Genomic DNA, 9,649 nt, shown 5'->3' with positions numbered 1-9,649 from the left:
ATTGAAACTCTCTCTGACAGGAGACTCTGCCAGCCGTTCCCAGCAGACCCTCACAATGCGCTTGGGCCTGCCAGGTCTGTCCGGCATCCTCCCCCACCATCGCAGCCAACTCACCACCAGGTGGTGATCGGTAGAAAGCTCCGCCCCTCTCTTCACCCGAGTGTCCAAAACATAAGGCCGCAAATCCGATGACACAACTACAAAGTCAATCATGGAACTGCGGCCTAGGGTGTCCTGGTGCCAAGTGCACATATGGACACCCTTATGTTTGAACATGGTGTTTGTTATGGACAATCCGTGACGAGCACAAAAGTCCAATAACAAAACACCACTCGGGTTTAGATCCGGGCGACCATTCTTCCCAATCACGCCTCTCCAGGTTTCACTGTCGTTGCCAACATGAGCGTTAAAGTCTCCCAGTAGGACAAGGGAATCACCCGGAGGAGCACTTTCCAGTACTCCCTCGAGTGTACCCAAAAAGGGTGGGTATTCTGAACTGCTGTTTGGTGCGTAAGCACAAACAACAGTCAGGACCCGTCCCCCCACCCGAAGGCGAAGGGAAGCTACCCTCTCGTCCACTGGGTTGAACTCAAACGTGCAGGCTTTGAGCCGGGGGGCAACCAGAATTGCCACCCCAGCCCGTCGCCTCTCACTGCCGGCAACGCCAGAGTGGAAGAGGGTCCAGTCCCTCTCGAGAGAACTGGTTCCAGAGCCCTTGCTGTGCGTCGAGGTGAGTCCGACTATATCCAGCCGGAACTTCTCTACCTCGCGCACTAGCTCAGGCTCCTTCCCCCCCAGTGAGGTGACGTTCCACGTCCCAAGCGCTAGCTTCTGTAGCCGAGGATCGGACCGCCAAGTGCCCTGCCTTCGGCTGCCGCCCAGCTCACAATGCACCCGACCTCTATGGCCCCTCCTATGAGTGGTGAGCCCATTGGAGGGATGACCCACGTTGCCTCTTCGGGCTGTGCCCGGCCGGGCCCCATGGGAACAGGCCCGACCACCAGGCGCTCGCCATCGTGCCCCAACTCCGGGCCTGGCTCCAGAGCGGGGCCCCGGTGACCCACGTCCGGGCGAGGGAAATCTGGGTTCATTTGGTTGTGAATCCATAGAAGTCTTTGAGCTGCTCTTTGTCTGATCACTCACCTAGGACCTGTTTGTCTTGGGAGACCCTACCAGGGGGCATGAAAGCCCCCAGACAACATAGCTCCTAGGATCATTGGGACACGCAAACTCCTCTACCACGGTAAGGTAGCAGCTCAGAGAGGAGTATATATATATATATATATATATATATATATATTATATATATATGTAAATATATATATATATATATATATATATATATTTACATATATATAGATGTATATATACGTATATATGTGTATATATATCTATTTATATATATATATATATATATATACTACTGTTCAAAAGTTTGGGGTCACCCAAACAATTTTGTGTTTTCCATGAAAAGTCACACTAATTCTCTACCATACATTGTGAAATGAATAGAAAATAGAGTCAAGACATTGACAAGGTTAGAAATAATGATTCGTATTTGAAATAAGATTTTTTTTACATAAAACTTTGCTTTCGTCAAAGAATCCTCCATTTGCAGCAATTACAGCATTGCAGACCTTTGGCATTCTAGCTGTTAATTTGTTGAGGTAATCTTGAGAACTTGCACCCCACGCTTCTAGAAGCAGCTCCCACAAGTTGGATTGGTTGGATGGGCACTTCTTGCGTACCATACGGTCAAGCTGCTCCCACAACAGCTCAATGGGGTTCAGATCTGGTGACTGCGCTTGCCACTCCATTACCGATAGAATACCAGCTGCCTGCTTCTTCTCTAAATAGTTATTGCACAATTTGGAGGTGTGTTTTGGGTCATTGTCCTGTTGTAGGATAACATTGGCTCTAATCAAGCGCTGTCCACTGGGTATGGCATGGCATTGCAAAATGGAGTGATAGTCTTCCTTATTCAGAATCCCTTTTACCCTGTACAGATCTCCCACCTTAACAGCACCAAAGCAATCCCAGACCATCACTTTACCTCCACCATGCTTAACAGATGGCGTCAGGCATTTTTACAGCGTCTTTTCAGTTGTTCTGCGTCTCACAACACTTTTTTCCAGTCTTCCTCTGTCCAATGTCTGTGTTCTTTTGCCCATCTTAATCTTTTTCTTTTATTGGCCAGTCTCAGATATGGCTTTTTCTTTGCACTCTGCCCTGAAGCCCAGAATCCTGCAGCCACCTCTTCACTGCAGATGTTGACACTGGTGTTTTGCGGGTACTATTTAATGAAGATGCCAGTTGGGGACCTGTGAGGCGTCTGTTTCTCAAACTAGAGACTCTAATGTACTTATCTTCTTGCTCAGTTGTGCAACGCGGCCTCCCACTTCTTTTTCTACTCTGGTTAGATCCTGTTTGTGCTGTCCTCTGAAGGGAGTAGTACACACCGTTGTAGGAAATCTTCAATTTCTTCGCAATTTCTCGCATGGAATAGCCTTCATTTCTAAAAACAAGAATAGACTGTCGAGTTTCAGATGAAAGTTCTCTTTTTCTGGTCATTTTGAGCGTTTAATTGACCCCACAAATGTGATGCTCCAGAAACTCAATCTGCTCAAAGGAAGGTCAGTTTAGTAGCTTCTGTAACGAGCTAAACTGTTTTCAGATGTGTGAACATGATTGCACAAGGGTTTTCTAATCATCAATTAGCCTTCTGAGCCAATCAGCAAACACATTGTACCATTAGAACACTGGGGTGATAGTTGCTGAAAATGGGCCTCTATACACCTATGTAGATATTGCACCAAAAAACAGACATTTGCAGCTAGAATAATCATTTACCACATTAGCAATATATAGAGTGTATTTCTTTAAAGTAAAGACTAGTTTAAAGTTATCTTCATTGAAAAGTACAGTGCTTTTCTTTCAAAAATAAGGACATTTCAATGTGACTCCAACACTTAGTATATATATATATATATATATATATATATATATATATATATATATATATATATATATCGTGCACCAGTACACAATTAACTTATCTCGTCACGATGTATAAAAGGGGAGAAGGAGGAGGAGAGCCCGTAGCAGTGACCGAGGAATGCAAACAAAGAGCAGATGAGGACGACGACGACGGTAGCTGAAAAGCGGACCGTGAGCGAGCAGAAGGAGAGAAGCAGCTGAAAAGCGATCTGACCTGAAGACAAAGCTTTATTTGAAAAAATAAAAGAGTCAAACCTGCTCAAAAGCAATGTCCTTTCTGAGTGGTCCATGGAACCCGTACGACAACAGTGTGAGTCGTTCACACAAACATAGAAACAAAAATTACACTGATTGACCAAATAAGACGTGAGGATGCACATAATTTACGGGGATTGGTTGAATTATGCTTGAAAACTTTTAGAAACTACTTGTGACATGAAAAGTGTAGTCATTATCGCAGTGAAACTTCGCCTCACCGAAGGAGACATTGGCTCAGGTACCTGGTCTGCGCTTGGAGACATATGTCTTGAAACTTCTCAGTCCAGGCTCCAATTCATGTCCTCTTAATTTTGCAAGCACAAAAGGGTAAAAAGGGTGTGGGGGCTTTTGTTGGCAAGCTGAGGCTATGTAACACATAGGGGACATCTGCAGAGTCTGGTGGTTGCTCCCCCTTCCCTTCAGTGTCAGAGTTTGCGTTGCAACCAGCATGTACCTCATTCCATCCTCTGCTGAAATCAGCGGCGGTCCGGGACCGCGTGACAAATGATTCCAATCTAGCCTGAGTGCCCTTGACTTGACCCTGACCGCGGCAGACAATAAGGGCAAGCTCAGTCACTGGAAAAGATGTTCTGCGCTAATAAAGCAGAGTGCGAACCAGGGGTAGTCGAGGCGAACAGAGGCACAGCTGGGGAGGAGAGTTCAGGCTCTGACCTCTCAGGTGCAGGTTGATAATGAGTGTCCCTGTTTGCTCTGTGAAAATGACCACGGAGAGATGAAAGGAGGATGGACACAACAAAGACCTCCATTCTCTGCTTGTCTGAAATGGGATCATTCCAGGGAATTGGCTGATTAAAGCACCACCGTATGCTATGTCCTCTAAAACGGGCAATTAAGTCAAAATACATATACAGTACAGGCTAAAAGTTTGGACACACCTTCTCATAGTATGTATTTTCTTTATTTTCATGACTATTCACATTGTAGATTGTCACTGAAGGCATCAAAACTATGAATGAACACATGTGGAGTTATGTACTGAAAACATGTTTTATATTCTAGTATCTGCAAAATAGCCACCCTTTGCTCTGATTACTTTTTTGCACTCTTTGTGTTCGCTCGATGAGCTTCAAGATATATACAAATAAATACAGATGAATACATTAATACATATTTCAATATTCAAGCACACCTATGAAGTGAAAACCATTTCAGATGACTACGTCTTTAAGCTCATCGATAGAATTCCCAAGAGTGCCCATAGCAAAGCAAAATTGAAGATGAGATCTCATATATGTCTTATATATATCTCCTAGACATAAAAGAGCACTAATCGAGACCAAAGTAGATTTCTCATTCTTCTCAAATGTAGCTCCTGAGAAATAAGGCTCGCAGTGAGCACTATGCGAGATCTCAAAGTTGTCTAACAGTTATCTCTTTTTCCGATTTCAACAAAGACCAAAATGAGAGATGAACGAGCTGGTCTCCAATACGTCTCAATAATGACTCAGTGAGAGATGCACATGGTTTTGTTTCTCACTACTCACTGTTTGAGTTCTCAGATGTCTCTTTGCTATTTCGGCAAAAAGACAATCAATGAGTATTGGTTTCAATATGTCTCAATGATGTCTGAGTGAGAGATATACTTGGTTTTGTCTCTCACTGCTCACTATTTGAGTTGTTATATACCCGTTTTCAGGCTTGGAAAAAATAATTTCAAAAATGCATTTTAATTGACACAGTTTAATTATACCTCAATCATACTCCAGTTTATCTCACGCCAACATTTGGAGAAAATAATTAATTCAGGCAATATGGATATATGGTCTGTAATCTAAATGGTTTATTTAAATAATTTTCTACTTAATTTGTTGATTTCTTATCCGCACGCCATGTACAGTAACTCAGTGACTACAATTGTGAGATTTAAAACTGAACCCAAACAATACTGATATGATCACAAGACACTTTTTAAGAGCTTTTAACATTTGTGAACTTTCTAGAGCAGTGGTTCTCAAACTCTTTTAACAAGGTACCACTTCAGAAGATATTTGGCTCTCCAACCACCATTATAAGGACTAATATTAAAATACAGTAGCATAGTAGGCCTATGTATTCATTAAAAAAAGACAGTGGTTTTATTAAACAAGTAAATTTAATAAATTGGCCACTGAAATATTACACACAATGCAAAAACATAATCAACAATGATACTCCATATACAGTACATATTTACAGACTTTTACAGCATCCACGGCAACATCACATCAGTGTGTATTTTCAGAGCATTTATAACAATGATCAAAAAATTGATTTTTGGCTTCTTAGGCCAGTTCAGTTCTTAATTATCTAAAACTTTTCAAGTGTGTTGGGGAAATGAACTGCAATCACTATGCCAGGCATAGATGTGAAGTCAAGGAAAACAACTTTACCCAATATGTCATCCAAGAATACTACTGTACTGGCAGAAGTTTCCAATAGGGGAATAACATAACTGCAGGTCTCATATGTTACACTATCTTGCAGCAAAGAAAAACCTGCATGTTTAAATTCACGAACGAGGGCCCGTTTGGCACATGAATGTGCTACGGTAAAGAAGAAATCAATCTGTACATACTTTAAAAAAAAGGATGAGAATCTTTCTTCTGACACACTAGTCCCGCAAAACAGGCATTTTATTTGTTTACTTTCTATTGGCCCAAAACAATTACTGGAGGATTTATGTAATATAATAAGCGATGATGCAGAGTGGGATAAAAAAAAGTTTTTGAACTTCTGCACATTGTTTAAGCAGTCTGTGTTCAGACTATCGAGATAAAGCAACTTGAACATTTTGAGCATATCGCTTAGGGCCTTATCAGTGACTTTATGACAGTTTACATAACCCATGATGATCAGAAGGCACTCTGCCATGGTTTCTGATGCATTGTCATGTATTGGTTTGTCTGTTGTGTCCTTGAAATTGGACTCTTCTGCACACTCCTCACTCAAACTATCTTCAAATCCTTCATTAAACGTATGTCCGTCATTGTACATCCAATCCCCTATATCAGGGAGAGCTTCCTCAAATGATTGAGATGAATCATACTCAGCATCGACATGTAGTTTAGTTGTTAGGCCAGCAGGAGGATCTGTGAGGGCTGTTCTGGAAAATGGTTTTCCATTGTCTTTGATAGTCAGAAGTAGAAATATTTTCATGTGCTGAAATTAAAATAGAATACAAATCATTAAAGGTTTTTTATAACATTTTGTCAAAAGGCAAAACGTACAACATCTCAGCATATCGCTCACATTCTTACACTCAAAAGTTTGTCATATTTTAGCAGGATTTGCTTCGTGACAAAATTCACAACAAAACAATAGTCAGACACAGAAGACGGTGGGTGTACCTGGCAGGTAGGGAGAGGCTTGATGTTCCAGAGTGGTACATCCTGCATGGACACCTGAAGGTTGGATGTGTTCCATTTGAAGAGCAGTGTTTTGGGCTCCTTCAGGAGGCACGCCTCCTTCAGTGTTATTCTGCTGCTATCCCCTGAGGAACCAAAAAACTCAAAAGACTAAGATATATTTTCTTTAAAAAGACAAAAACATGCAAAACAAGAAGCAAGTTGACATAAATTGAACACATTATACAAATCCAGCTAATGGAATGCATTTACTTTTTTCACACATCTTGATTGCATTGTAGTTCATGTTTACATATCTTCTGTGTTTGTGGGAACACATAATCCACAGTATTAAATGTAACTCATCACAATACAACACACACTATTAAAACAAAGTTGTGGATGCTAATGCCAATCATTAGTAAACACACAGCATCAAACCAAACCTATGAGAAAGGATCTTGACGAGGGATGCAACATTATTGTAAATATTCCGTTATTTTGGTTTCAAAATTCTCACAATAATGCCGTGATGTGTGACGCTATCAAACGAGAACTCCAGTGGGTGTGTTTTTTTCTGACAATATTAAGTGGGCTCATCTGAGAAGTAAACTCGATCTCCCATGATAACCCGCGTAGTGTGGGACAACAAAGTTCTAACAGGGGACATTATATAGGGGCGAAAAAGTGGAAGTGTGCAGGAGTGACGGGAACGTTTGTGATTCGGTGATCCGAGGAATTGTTGCTGTGAAATATTTCTGTGCCTATAACTGTCGTGCTTGTTTAACCTTAAATAAAGTCTGCATAATGCAAGGTAAAGCTTGCCACGTTCATCCAGACTATTTCCAAGTCGACCCAGAGCTGTTGCAGCTCACCAAAGGAAATGTGGACATGCACAAAATAAGAAATTTGCCGACACTTCACACCACAATGTCTACAATAAGTTAGGGAATAGGAGTAATATATTAGAATGAGTTATATGTTAGAACCATTATTTGGAAAATATCATTGATGTGAAACCAAAACGTCAGCAAGGGAAAATATCCATTTGTGAGGTATTTACATGATTAAAAGTCAAATTATTACGGTAGTTAATTCTTAAGAATCAGTATTTTACAAACTAATACTAACATTTCCATTGCAAATGACAGTTTCTTAGGAAGTTAAAGTAAAAAAACACTAAACTAAACAGCAGTGATGTAACAATACCAAAATGTCATATCACCGTTACTGTGACCAAAATGATCACTGTTTGCATTATAATCGCATTATTGTTGAATGTGCTAAAAATGTAATCAAACCCACAATAATACCAAGTTATATTAAAAAAAAAACATACCAGACAAACACAGTATAGTTTCTTGGCTAAAGAAACATTATTGTTCTACATTAGTTACACTGCAAGTTTACTGTTAATGTCAGTTTAAAGACACATATTTGAAAGTTTTGTTTTTTGTTTGTTTTTGTGTGTTACTTGAAATTCTGGAATTCCGCACCATTCCTTCGCACCTGAAATACCTGTTTATAATAATAAATATGATTACAACATATGAACATCATGTTTGTGTTCAATTATAGTAAGTCTGTTTATCCTAAACATTCCTGCCACTTCATTTAACACCATCCATTTATCCATTTTCTACCGCTTATTCCCTGGTGCCTATCTCAGCTACAATCGGGCGGAAGGCGGTGTACACCCAGGACAAGTCCCCACCTCATCGCAGGGCCAACACAGATAGACAGACAACATTCACACTCACATTCACACACTAGGGACCATTTAGTGTTGCCAATCAACCTATCCCCAGGTGCATGTCTTTGGACTTTGACATTTTTGTAACAATATCTTATTGTGGCTTTAACACTGTGAGGATATCATACCGTGAAATGTTGATATTGTTACATCCCTAATCATGACCTGATGTTACCTACCAGCCTTAACTTGAAGGTGAAAGATTCAAAATACATCAATTACACATGCTGAGATTACTTATATTTCAAGTTTCATTCTTCATACTGTAATCAGGGTAAAAGAAAGCAATATTTCCATGCTTGTTCCTGACAAACTGTGGACAGCTTTTTATCATTCTATCTGGTCTGTAAATCTCAATCAGAACTAATCCATTTAAACAAAGAAAACGCGTATACATGTAACTAACTTAGCCATTGCTCATCAGTCTTCACATAGGTGGTTGCAGGACGGGATGACTGCAGCAAGAAAAATAAAATATCATATATCTGCTGCCAGTTTAATGCACCACAACTATGCCAGTCTACTTACCAGCTTTACAGTCCTTCTTGATCATTTATTTGAGTCGACTTCTTTACCAGTTCTTCTCCATCGTTTTCCAGGTTTTCATTTTGTCATTTCGACACTCCAATACTATGTAAATACAGACAAAGGTTGCTGGAATATACAGTGGAACTTCTTGTAAATGTAAAACTCTATATTATGTCGAAGCAGTGTATGTTCAGTAATTTATATTGTTCATCTTCAAATGTTCTTTGAACATTTACTTCTATCATAGCTATTTCACTATGGGATGTATGAAGTGTAGCTTATCACTTGAGATGCCTCGCTGGAGGTAACTTTCATAGCTTCTAGCAAGGTTGAATGCGGCATTTATAGCTATATTTCCGTAAATCAGTGACGTTACAGTAGTTTAATAAATACTAACTCGTGTATGTTAAAGTAATTTAAATACCAAAACAAAAACAATAAATGGTATTACTTACTTGCGGTTGTTATTCCTTCAGTGCCGAATTGTTTCTTCAAGTCACATCCGCCCACTAAATGCGCATGCGTGTTTTTCAGGTAGAGCAAATATGATTGGACAGATTCATGGGGCGCCGTGCCAAATCTCGCGAGAGTGTCGTTGAGATGCACGTCTCAGAATTTAGATAAAGTTGATTTTCTCCTTATATGACCATCTGAAAATAGCCATTTTTGGCTATGAGTAACTTTCAAAGGAAGGCAATTTAGAAAATGTACGCTTTCTATCAGACGGCGGCGGACATGACGAGTTGTTTGCCGTCAGTTAACGTCAGAA

At 40.3% G+C, this 9,649-nt stretch overlaps 1 long non-coding RNA gene across 1 annotated transcript; it reads right to left on the bottom strand.

Annotated features, from left to right (window-relative positions):
* Positions 1-8,060: 8,060 nt before the first annotated feature.
* Positions 8,061-9,378, bottom strand: LOC133555699 (uncharacterized). Its single transcript, XR_009807378.1, has 3 exons — positions 9,336-9,378; positions 8,881-8,982; positions 8,061-8,807 (listed from the first exon to the last, which is right to left on the bottom strand). It is a non-coding gene; the product is annotated as an uncharacterized LOC133555699 (long non-coding RNA).
* Positions 9,379-9,649: the final 271 nt, after the last annotated feature.

This window comes from Nerophis ophidion, linkage group LG07 (assembly GCF_033978795.1).
Source record: "Nerophis ophidion isolate RoL-2023_Sa linkage group LG07, RoL_Noph_v1.0, whole genome shotgun sequence".
NCBI lineage: Eukaryota > Metazoa > Chordata > Actinopteri > Syngnathiformes > Syngnathidae > Nerophis > Nerophis ophidion.
This window is presented reverse-complemented; position numbering and strand designations above follow the sequence as displayed.